Below are 13,416 nucleotides of genomic sequence, written 5' to 3'. Positions count from 1 at the left end.
ACCACTGGTGGTATCAGTCCATAGAGTCTGCCGGATCAGGAGCTGGAGAGATGAAGCGACCACATTTATGCGGGCTTTGTCTGTATTTCCTTCCGTTGACATGTGGATGTTTTTGTGGAAAGCCTGAGGTAGATTTCCGACAAGGAGTTTCATTAACTTGTGCAGGGTCCGTCAAATGTAGGGCCTGAAGGGTGGACTGTAGGTCCTCTGCTGAGCAACAGATGTATTTGGTGCCTTGGAAGGTAAAGCAGATGGAGAAGGGGAAACCCTATTGGTAGGAGATTTGGTGTTGCAATAAAACTTGTGGAGCAGGAGTGTCTTGCCATCCTATGCTACAGGGCTGTATGCTTCTTTTGATGCACACAGTGTAGGGAGACATAACTCTAGTCCCTGCATGTATAGGTGACTCCATAGGATGCTGCAAGAGAAAAGAGCCATCCTTAAACAGGAAACCTGGAGCAGTAGTCATGGCACCAGATTAAACTGGAACATACATAGGCAAGTATTAAAACATAAAAATGCTGCATTTTCAATAAGTGATTAAATTAGCTGCTGAAAATGCTTAAAAACTGAAGGTTTTCAAGGCAAGTTTGTGGGAAAAAATAGCAAAAAAACAAAAAAAAAAAATTTACAATAGAAACAGAAGCCAAATTGTAATGTATTGTTATTAAAGTGGAAATTCATAGGGAAATAAAAACGGTAGGATTTTTAAGAGACATGTTTTTTCTCTTCTGCATTAGGTAGGATTTTTAAGAGACATGTTTTTTCTCTTCTGCATTAAAGTTACTTACCTGCCTGTCCACCTCTGTACAGTGAGCTGCACATACACAGCTCATTGTACAACTTTGGCATTGCTGAAGCTGACCTAACTCCCACGCATCCACAAGAGTGATGTCATTTTGGAGCGGCCAATTAAAGCCAATTTATAGCTATACAAACATGTTTTGCCTTTCATTTCTACTTTAAACGGAGTGGGTTGTTTTACAAGGTGATCGTTTACAATTACTTTAAGGTGAGTATAGTTCCACTTTAAAAATGACCTTTGATTTTCAATTTGCAGTACAGCAATTTTCTATCAAATTCAAAGCAATATGGCAACCCGGAGGTGTTCTGTACCCAGTTGGTGTACACAATGCTTCCAAAAATGTTATTTCTTGGTTGGATGATTGGCTCACTGATTTTCCTAGAAGTCTACACTTGAATACAAGTTAGATTTTAGGCACCCCCTGCAATCAAAATATAAGTTTTGGTATGGATTTTCAAGGGGAAACCCACACCATTTTTTAAAAAAAGTAAAGTCCTCCAAAAATCCACACCAGGCCCTTACCTGAGCATTCAGCCTGGCAGGCCAGAAAAGGGGGAGATTAGCATGCAGTCCCCATCTCCTGAACCATTCCAGCATTCCAACAAGGGGTCACTTTGCCATAGAGGACTGCTCTGGAAAAGCAAAGTTGATGAGGACAAGGGCCTCTTTTCTACAACTCTGGCCTGATGATTGTGTGTGTGTATGTGTGTGTTTGGGGGTCTGCAGGTGGAGAGGCTTAGTGAAATCTGCAAGCCTCCTTTAACAAAAAAGGGACACCCAAAAACCAGCCTCCCTAAGTAAATGAGTAGTGAGGTCATAGTAACCCCTCACAAAAAAATACAGACATAGGTTTTGACATGTCCTTTAAATTAAAAAGAGTTCCGTGATGTACTATGTGGTCATATTCATATACAGTCAATGAGGTCACCCAGGCGACCCTTCCTTTTTTGTTTTTAATGGCTGTCATCTATCAGACCTGTCATTTGAGAGTGGGAGTGAAGTAACGGATCAGTGGGCATTGGGCATCATGATTGCATGGATCTACATCGCTGGATGATGTGAATGGTGATGGATGTACAACATGAGAAATTGTTGGGTTTTTTTTTTTTTTTTTTATTAGAGGACTTGTCAAAAACTGTGTCTTATTTATATTTTACACTTTACATTTCTTTTTTCGGGACTGAGTAGATGTTCCATATACCCCTTACTCATTTTTAATAAAAGTATAACACCCCGCTTCAATCGGTGGTATTGGGGGGCCACTGGTCTATCACACCAGTTATACAAAAAATTGGCCAGTAAGTTTGGCACTGTGTATAGCAGAATTAACGCAGCAAAAGAGGCAATTTTTTTGCAGGACACAAATACACTTATAAAAGTATACTGTTAGATAACACCCACTTCAATCTGTGGTATTGGGGGCCACTGGTCTATCACACTAGTTATACAAAAAATTGGCCAGTAAGTTTGGCACTGTGTGTAGCAGAGTTAACCCAGCAAAAGAGGCAATATTTTTGCAGGACACAAATACACTGTTATAAAAGTATACTGTTAGATAACACCCCACTTAAATATGTGGTATTGGGGAGGGGGGGCACTGGTTTATCACACCAGTTATACAAAACGTTGGCCAGTAAGTTTGGCACTGTGTGTAGCAGAGTTAACGCAGCAAAAGATGCAATATTTTTGCAGGACACAAATACACTTATAAAAGTTTACTGTTAGATAACACCCTGCTTCAATATGTGGTATTGGGGGGCCACTGGTTTATCACACCAGTTATACAAAAAATTGGCCAGTAAGTTTGGCACTGTGTGTAGCAGGGTTAACGCAGCAAAAGAGGCAATATTTTTGCAGGACACAAATACACTGTTATAAAACTATACTGTTAGAGTCAGTTCACACTATGGCGACACGACTCTGTACTACTTCGGGGGCGACTTGTGAAGTCCCGTGCACCGCGACTTTGGCGCGACTTGCACGGACTTCATATAATGAATGTCTATGCAAGTAGCTCCGAGGTCGCCCCAAAGTAGTACAGGACCCTTTTTCTAAGTCGGAGCGACTTGTGTCGCTCCTATTAGAACGGGTCCTGTAGCAGTCAATGGACCGCGAGGGACCGCGACTTGGCAGGCTGACAAGTCGCCTGACAAGTCGCGGTAGTGTGAACCGAGTCTTATTAATGAATGGAATCCCAGGCCATTTTATTTACAAACAAATGTAAGCAGTTGGTAGCTGTCATTTTTCTAGCAATTTTAGCACACTTCTTTTTTTGTAAATGTACGTATAGCTGTATTAGGTTGCATACATCATACAGATGTGACACTTTACAGGCAGGGTCAGGGCATCCCCAAGCATGTTATTCAAAGGAATTTTTAATTTTTAATATTTCACTTTAAAAGGTAAGTTCATCTTTGGGAATATGTTGCATGTTCCACCCGATTTTAAGATGGAACATGTAACATGTTCCCTGTGCTGAAGCTGCCGCCCCTCCCTCCTTGTGGCCCCGTACTAGCTGTCACAGTTTGAATAAAGCACGGCAGTGCAGGGCTCCACCAACAAAGACGCGTCATTCATACACACAGCTCTGTGTATCTGAACGAACTACAAGCCAGGACATTCTTAGTGGCTGTCGGCTTGTAGTTCTCAATGTGGAGTGCCATGGTAGTTCATTGAGTCTTACTGTCAGTGAGTATCTCACTTAATGTGAGCGAGTATGACCAAGTGGATACACTGACAGTGTGCAGAAGACCTATATGGCATCAGTTATCTGCCGATCATTGGTGCAATGCTTTACAGGCTCCTGCAACAAAAAATAATAAATGCACATTTTGTACCTGCAAAACCTTAAGTCCCCGTTAACACTGGGGCGACCTGTGAGGCGACCTGGTCGCCTCACAGGTCGCCGTAGGTCGCCTTCCATAGGGAAGCTGCGGACCCCTTCTAATAGGAGCGACACAAGTCGCTCCGACTTAGAAAAAGGGTCCGGAGCTTCTTTGGGGCGACCCGGAGCGACCGTCATAGACTTCAATGTTATGAAGTCCGTGCCGGCCGCTCCTGTATTCCTCGGAGGTCGCCCCGGGAAGTAGCGTCGCTGCTATGTGAACGGGCCCAAAACCTTTTAAAAAATTAACTTATACTTTAAGCTTTAAAAAAAATTGCTACTCCCTGCCAAACAAAATGTGAAAAATGTTTTTGTTTTTTTTTGCTTTGGTACATGTCCCCGTCTTTTACTTGACAATCCCTAGAATATGGTTGTTACTGCCGACAAGCATTTGACACTCATTGACTACAATGGGGTTTGGATTCAGCACTTGAATTTTAGCCATGTTAGCAGAACCTGCCCCAAACCAAATTCAGGTATGTTCTGCTCATCACTATTGTGTACCTGTGGTTGCTGGTGCCCAGAATCCTCCAGTCACAATAGAGATTAAAATGGTAATCTTTACTCAGCAATAAATTGTTTTTTTGTATATTACAGTACTTTAAATTGTATATTATATTACATTATCTTAAATTAGATGTACAAAAAAGAAAAAAGAGGTACATCAAACAATGATATTCATAGTGAATAGTTAGAATGCCATGTACCCTTGATCAGATATATAATGTTAGCTGATATGGACAGAAAAAGAATAGACATGACATATAATAATACAAATATACAATAAAATATTAGAAACTTTTAACAGCATACAGTTGCTAAGACTTGAATTGGTACAAGGTGAAATACAAGGTGAAATTTATAAAGCGTGTTGTAGACACATTTTTAATGTCATGGTAGACAAGTGGTTAAATCAAGCTCACAGCTGCTGTTGTGGGGTGTAGGGTGAGCATGTGTATGTAACATACATTGTGCCACACTTGTGAGGTATCATTGCAAATGTTGGGGTGAGAACAATACTTATGAACTGTAAAGACTTTTAAAGCATTGCTTATGGAGAATTTTGGGTACCATAATTTTTTGCGATTCCATGGCATATGCAGTTATAAGATTTGGCATGTTTAATATCTATTTACGCGACACAACCCCAACATCTATATTTTACAAAAAATTGAGTATACTATTGTGTTTGTTTGTACTAAAATTTATTTGAGTGTATTTTACTCTGAAAATATGCATTTGATAAATAACAACACAAATCTCCTGTGAGCTAAAAAAATTACCACCATTTTATTTTGGGGGGGGGGGGGGTTTACAGTAATTTTTCTGGGGAGTTTACAGCGACAAACATTTGCCCCCTCTTTATTTTTTTCTTAACACTATAATTGGCTCCACATTTTACAGGGCATAAGACATAGGGTAGAAAATGGTATTAGGAAGCTGAAATAGACTTAGACTGGCCATAGAAGGTTATTTTTTTTTTGTTCAACCAGCAGGTGTGGTGTGGCTGAGGGAATATTTCCTGCTGCACTATTGTATTTAAAGACTTCCCCGGCAGCAGAATACACTGATCAATGCTGCTAGCTATAGTCGGTAATGCTGATCAAGTGACAAAAATCCAACAGGAAGGTTGCACAGAAGTCAAGTCGTCTACAGGAGACATACCATTGGGTGAAACGTATTGAAGAGGAGCTTACATTCTGATGTCACGCCGCTATGCTGCATGTTTGATTTTAGACGTGTATTTTTATTTTTTTTGCTGAATGTATATTTGTCAATAAATCTTGCCACGCTATGAGCATTTCTGGCCTCTTCCATGTGTGAGTTTATTTCTTGACAACTCGGTCGTCATGTAAGAGAGTTCATGCAAGAGACCACAATTACCTTATGAGAATATGCTGTATGTGCTACACCTGTTTTAGTAGTGAGTCTGGCGAGTGTCCATTCTGACAGGTGTCAGTGTGGATAAATAAACTGGTGGATTTCAATTAAATCAAGATTGGATGGTGGAGGAATAATTTATTTGATGAACTTTTATGATAGAGATGTTTATAGCACTTGATTTACCTGAATTTATTTTCAGTTTACATTTAGTTAATAAGATTAGAATTTTTGTTTTGGCAAAGCAAATAATTGACCCTTAGCAGACTCTTTGGGATTTGTATATACAGTAAGTTAATTTATAACTAGTGGCCTTATTATTACCAAAGTGTGGATTTATTTGGAATTTTCTTATATTATTGTATTGATATCATTTTTTTAAAATATAAAAGCACAAAAATGCCTTAAAAGCCATATGCTTTAATAGTACAGCTAAATATGATGAGCCTCTGTACATTTATTATTCCACTTCACCACTCATCAGCTATTACACTAATATGATCTCATAATGATATTCATAGCTTCATCCTTTCTACTACATTGCTAATATATGGTGAAGACACAGAGATTAGTCAATATGCTTCTCTGAAATATTCTGCTTCATCAAGACTATAGTACAGGCTATTTTCTATACATTCTAAGATCAAACCAGTTCATTCTAATCTGCTGCACACAAATAAAAGGAGAGGCCCTTAAGGAAAAAAGGCCAACCACCCAAAAAGGACCATTCAGGAATTAACCAGTACATTACCTCCCAGCCATTGATATCAGCATTTACGGACAGGCACTTCATTTGCTAGTTCAATGACTTAAATATAATACTTTTTTTGGATGTGGTGCCCTACAGAGATGTCAGGGGTGAGTTCAGTGGTGAACAAAAAAAAAAAGAGTGGCCATCAACTAGAGAAACAAAGCCACCAAAAAAGGACTCCAGGAATCAACCAGCACATTATCTCCCAGCCATTGATATCCGTATTTACGGATAGGAATTTAATTTGCCAGTTCTTTTTTGTTTCATAAATTTTTATTAAAATAGATGAAACATACATGTAACATATCCCACACTTTTGACAGTTATAGAACAGAAAGTAATAAGTTGTTACATGGAACATGTGAGTTCAGGAGAAAAAAAAATATTCACGTGTGTATGTTTTGATATAGGACTCAGCTCAATTGGATAATACATAATAATAATAATATCCATAGAAAAGATTTGGCATATTAATGCAATGACAAAGTTCGAGCCTTTGCCAACTTTTAAGAGGTAGTAGTAGCTACAGTATTATTGCATAGTTTTTTAAAAAGAAAAAGGATAAAAAAAAAAAATGAAATAAAAAAAGATGGTTTAATCTGAGGTAAGTAAAAGAGGAGGGTAGGGGATAAATATAGGGGGTGACAGAAGGGGGAAGAATAGAAGGGGTGAAAGATGGGGAGGGGATGCCTGCATCTCCTCTCTCTCCGTGAGTGCAATATCAAATGAGGTTGTAATTAATTGGAGTTACTAGTTTATTTTAGCAAGGAATGCATGGTCCCTGTATTGTTTTTTTCTCATTAGGGACCAAGAGGAGGATAGTGAAACTAGATATTTACACAGTAGATTTCACACAAAGCTGTATGCTGATAGGATATCATTAATCATTCTCTGAGTATAAAGGTGTTGTCTTAAAGTGTTGCCAACTATACCATGTTAGTGCAAATTTGGAGATCTTTTCTTGAGATACTAATGAGTTCTTCTATTTTTCTCCAAATTATTAGATCTGTGATACCATTCCTTTTCCATTGGGATGGTTGCAGAATGACAAGGTACAGTGTCTGGCGGCATTTATTATAAACATTGCTAGCAAATTGAGATAGCATTTCTTTGGCATAGGAATATGATGAAGCAGGTATTGAGCAGGAGAAAATTCAATATTTTCTGAGGTGACTATTAGGATAGTGTCATAAACAGATTTCCAAAATTGTTGAATTTTAGGGCAGGACCACCAAATATGGAGCATCACATTGCCAGCCTCTTTTGGGGATAGAGTTAAAGAATTTGTTCAGAAGAGCAGGCATTCTATACCATCTTGTGGGTTTTTTTATATTGCAACATTTAAGGAACCCTTGTGTATGTAGGTACAAATGGATTTCCATTCAAGGTTGGAGAATTTTGTGTCTAGATCATGTTTCCATGCTGTACATGAGGCACTAGAGAAGGTTGAGTATTCTCCGAAGAGAGAGGAGTAAGTTACAGAGGTGACTTTGAGGAGTGTTTTTGATACAGAAAGCTTCTAGGGTTGTTGGAGACCTCTTCCAGAGATGGCCAGTCTCCCGCCTGATCAGGACATTTTTTACCTGCGAGTATGTCCAAAATAGGATAAAGTGAGGAGATAGTTTGGTGTTGACAGCATCCATAGGCAGGAGAGAACCTCTCTGGAAAAAGTGGGATGCCAATACATCTAGGGCCATATTTTTGAGAGGAAATTGTCATTGGTGCCAGGGGGAAAGTCTGGGTTAGCCTGTAATGGGGTTAGTGGACTAAGCCATGGGGTTGGATCAGAGACTTTAGCCGTAAGTCAGAAGACTTCCAATGTGGGGCCAATTAGGTGCTGACATTTCGTTTGGGATAGAATATGCTGTGGGTGTATCTTTGGTAGGGATCTCAGATATTGAGGAGTAACTATGTGTTCTACTGTAATCCAGTCCTTAACTGTGTGGTGTATATTCCTATCAACTATTCGGGCTAGATGGGTTGCCCAGTAATAGCAACACAGGTCAGGGAGGGTAATTCCCTCTTTACTTTTTGTTAGTGTGAGGTGGTCAAATTTAATTCTGAGAGGTTTGCCTAGGCTTGATGGAAGGTGGTTAAAAAAGATACAGGTAATCTTATGGGAGTGGTCTGCAAGACACAGAAAAAAATTAGGGAGGATGGTCATTTTGAGTAAAGAAGCTCCGCCAAACCAGAAGACATTAAAGTTCAAATGTTTTAAATTTGGGGCAAAGTTAAATTGGAAGAGATCTGTTAGGGAAGTAGGGATTTTAATTCCCAGGTAGGTTATTGTCTCATTGGCCCAGGTAAGGTGGAAGTTTTTTTGGCACAGAGATACCATAGGAGGCAACGTTGTATTTAGTGTATTTGATTTTGAGTGGTTTATTTTTAGGTTGGAGATCATCTTGAATTGTTCTAGTTACTTAAGTAAATTTGGTAGAGAGATGTGAGGGTCGGTTAGAAAGAGTAAAAGACTATCCGCAAAGGCTGCAAGTTTGTATGTCTGATTCTTTATGGTAATGCCTCTAATATCAGGATTTAAACATATTCTGTTCAGTAAAGGTTCAGGGGGTAAGGACAAATAATAATAGAGATAAAGGACAGCCCTGTCTGGTACCGTTATGGAGATGAAAAGCCTTGGACAGGTGGCCATTTACAAACTTCTGCCATAGGACTGAGTATAGTGCTCTTATATATGCTCTCATTCAAGGTGGAAGGTCAATGGAAGAGAGGGTGGGGTCCATATAGTCCCAGGCCACCCTGTCGAACACCTTTTCTGCATCAAGGGAAAGGGAAAAACCTTGCTTCGCATTAGAGGTGAGCCAGTCATGGAGAATTAGGGCTTTGTGTTATCCCTACCTTCCCTGCTAGGTATAAATCAACATGATCTAGGTAAAATAATAAAGGGAGACGTGGTAGTAAGCGATTGGCTATAATCTTACCTTTATTTTTATGTCTACGTTCACAAGGGATATTGGATGGTAGTTTGATATTGAATGATAGTTTGTGACAAGTAAGACATCTTTTCCTTCCTTTGAAATTACAGCAATGTGAGCTTTTCAGGCGAAAGGCTGACAAGATGTGGAACAATTCTCCTGCGCTCGAGTGAAATATGATGGAGGGAAAGAAGGAATACTTCCAACGGACTTGGATGGGTATGACTAATTGTCTTGCTGCCCCCTTTAGGATCAAGGGTATCCGACACCAGCTGGAAAACAACAACAAAAAAAGAAAGGAGTGCACCGACCTAGTGCATTACCACTAAAAATATTTATTAAAATAGTAAAAAGTAAACATTATACTCACAAAACAGATGTGAATATTGCACATATCAACATATTCAACATAGGATCTCCAAGGTAGCCAGGGTACTAGGCAATGCTGGATGGCATGCTGTGTACCTCATGAAAACTGCTGTGGCTAGGCTGACGCGTTTCGAGGATGAGCCCCCTTCCTCAGAGCCAAGGAATGCTGCCGAATCCTATGTTGAATATATTGATATGTGCAATATTCACATCTGTTTTGTGAGTATAATGTTTACTTTTTACTATTTTAATAAATATTTTTAGTGGTAATGCACTAGGTCGGTCCACCCTTTTCTTTTTTTGTTGTTGTTTTCCAGAAAGGCTGACAGGAAACAATGTTGACACGAGCTAAAGTTTTGCAATATTGTAACAGAAGACCTTCTGGACCAGGTGCTTTACCAACACATATTTTCCTGAGAGCCTTCACAAATTTCTAATCTGAGAGGGGAGCATCGAGTTCATGAGAAGCATCTATAAAGATAGGAGAGGGACCATATTTTTTAAGAAAGTCTTCCATAAGATGCGCTCCTGTTTCAGAGCCAATAGGGAATTTAGGGGTGGAAGGGTTGTTGTATAGTGAATGGCAGTATTGTTTAAATTTGTTTGCTATGCCCTCATTGGAAGAGTGTGTTATCCTGTGCTTATCTTTTATGTGTTAGACTGTGGCACTGCGCTTCTTATTTTGTACTGATTTTGTGAGCAGTTTACTGCTTATGTTCCCTTGCTAGTATATTTTGTGTCGTAGTATGTGTTGTCATTTTGTTTTCATGTTTAGTTCCTCAAGAAGAAGCAGTCTAGTTTGGACCAGTTTTTGGTAAGTTGAAGAAGCAATATTTAGTTTGTGTGTGTGATGCCCCTGTAATAGGCTGAGTTCGAAGTGGATCTTAGGCTGAGGATTGGCGAAGACATGATCAGGCATGCCGGCTGAGATCTAGATGTGAGGTACAGAGTCGGGATCCAGGAAAGTAGTAGGGATTCAGGCAGGCACAGGTCATGACATGAACAGGCAGCAAGGTACAAAATTGTCAGGCAGAAGAATGGTCAGGAAACAGGCAAGAGTCACGATGTAAATCCAGCACATAACACAGAGGCAGCTCAGACAGGAACTAACCCAAAACAAAGGGCCCAGAGCACAGGAAGCGTCTGGTATTTAAAGTCAGAAATAATTGCAGATCTTCTACAGCTGGTTGGCAGGTGGAGCTAAAGTGTCCATAAGGAGAATTGCACAGTACAAAAAACCTTCAGCAGAAACCAGGACCTTCCAGAGGCTGAATTGCTAGGTCTGTGCACTTCTGTGCCAGAGGCCCAGGTTCAAACCCTCAACTGGAGCTGATCCGACAGGTACATGACAGTGTAACACTTCTAGAGTTTGTATGCAGGCCATAAGAGACGGGATCTTAGTCTGTCATTTTTTATTTTATTTTAGAGGCCGTCTTTATGAATTACCCACAAATGACACATTTATGAGCCTCCCATTTAGAATTTGCTAGTTCAATCTCTTAAATCTCTTCAATATCTTATATTCATTTGGTTTTGGATGTGGTGTCCCTCTTAAACTTATTAACCTATTTCTCATGAATAAGTAACTGTTCCCACCAACAGTAGCTCAATTCTCTGGTCTTTTTAATAGACAGAGTACCTATATATTCGTTTATTAGGCAGTTAATGTTAACTAAAAAAATAAATAAAATTAAGGTTTGTTATGTTATATAGAACACCTAGAAATGTGAATTGTGCCTAGCCAGTATCTAGAAAGAGTTACATTTTGTCCTGAATTCTTTAGCAGTGCTCCTTCTGCACATTCCTGCAGTGCAAGGACCTCCCTTCTTCCACTTCATTCTGTAAATATGTGCTTCCAATACCTCCCCTGCTGTTTTTAGATCTTTTTTACACCAGTCCTCCGATCACCAGTTATCATAGGAGCTGCTATGAGAAAGTAGAGTGTTGCTCCTCTGGTGTATCCACATAGAAACACAGAGGCTGGTTTTCTAAAACTGGAGAACGCAAAATCTGGTGCAACTCTGCATAGAAACCAATCAGATTCTAAGTCCAGCTTGATCAATTTAGCTTTGACAAAAACACCTAGAAGCCGATTGGTTTTCTATGCAGTGCTGGACCAGGTTTTTCACTCTCCAGTTTAAGTAAATTGACCCCATTTAAAAAGCATGCTAGGTCCATAATGGGGAAAATATTAGCTGCAAGGAGACCATAGGCAAAACAGGTTACTTTGCTTTTCCCCATTGCTTGCATTTCTATGGTCACAGGAGTGATAAATTGTGCAGTAAGCTTTGAAACTTGTGATTTACATAGGAAATATTGTAAAAATAAATATTATATTTTTCATTTGGTAGAATCAATCTATGTGAAACAAACATTTAAAATAGCAAACTTTAATAAAAATACAATTTCTTTCATTATTCTGTAGTGAATGGAACCTTATATTTTCTCTGCACTGGGTGAGTTGAATGCTACACTGGCCATATAAAAAAATGTTTTTTGTTTTTTTTTTAGATACCCATAAGGAATTTTTTTTAAATCCTGTATTGTGTTTGCACATTGTTTTGTATATACTGTATCTTTACTGTAGCAGCAGTTTCATGTCTTGAGCAAAACAGCAAAATAATCACATACTAATTCATTATGCAGCTAAGAATAACATATGTTGAGTGTGAAGGGTAATGTGGTTTTTCATATGGGATGGTTTTCATCATATGTCCCTAGCTGGAACTAATAAACATTAGGGCAGACAGCAATGTAGACAAAGCTAATTGGTAAATTATTTGTTTGAGGGGTCTGTAGAAACACAACACATATGTACAGTCCTGCAGCAGCACACAGCCTGCCTTGGGACTTCATGAATATGTCTAGAATTTAAAAGAAAATAATGTAGGGGTTCTGCTCCAGAAACAGATGGAATCTAAGACACACACTCATTTAAATAAATTATTACAAAATTAAGATGTCTGAACTAAGAGAGTCGATTGGTATGCACACAAATTTAATATATAGAAAACAGCATGGTGTAATCTGAAGGCTCAAAGCTTTCTATTCATAGATACATGTCGCAATTAGTTTAAAGAAAAATAATGTACCCTATTTAATTAGAGTAATTTTTTTTCTATGTCCCTTGTACATTAGTACAAAAATTCAAAGCTAATGACATGTTTTTTCAGTACACTGCCTAAATATTGAGTTCTTGAATACATCAAGTACTAAATACAAAGTAGCCAGGATCAGAGATTTAAAAAAGTAAATATCCCCTTAACATTGTTTGAAGCTAGTGAAAGTCAGAGTAATATTTACTCCAGTCTTTGTTGCAGTTGCTTCTGTATGACTCATAATTATTGGATACCTAAGTTGCAATTAAACTATCTATTAATCAATCTTTGAAAAAAAAAAAAAAACGCCCAGGTGTGTTATTGCAGGCGTTTTTTTTGGGCATTTTTTTGGGGTCTTTGGAGGCAGGCAAAACATCTGAACTTCTGTATAGGGGTATATATACACACACGCTTATATGTATTTATACACATACACACATATAGGTGTTATAGCAGAGAAGCCATATGGCTGTTAATTATTTCATTAGCGCAAGCATAGGTTTCTGCTATTTTCACACCTATATGTGTGTATGTGTATATATACATACGTGTGTGTGTGTATATATACCCCTACACAGAAGTTCTGATGGTATACCTGCCTCCAAAGACGCCCAAAAAATGACAAAAAAATGCCAGCTACAAAAAACGCCCAGGTGTGTTTTTGCAGCAGGCGTTTTTTTGGGCATTTTTTTGGG

This window comes from Pelophylax lessonae (genome assembly GCF_965119305.1).
Source record: "Pelophylax lessonae genome assembly, chromosome: 1".
NCBI classification, from domain to species: Eukaryota; Metazoa; Chordata; class Amphibia; order Anura; family Ranidae; genus Pelophylax; species Pelophylax lessonae.
This window is presented reverse-complemented; position numbering follows the sequence as displayed.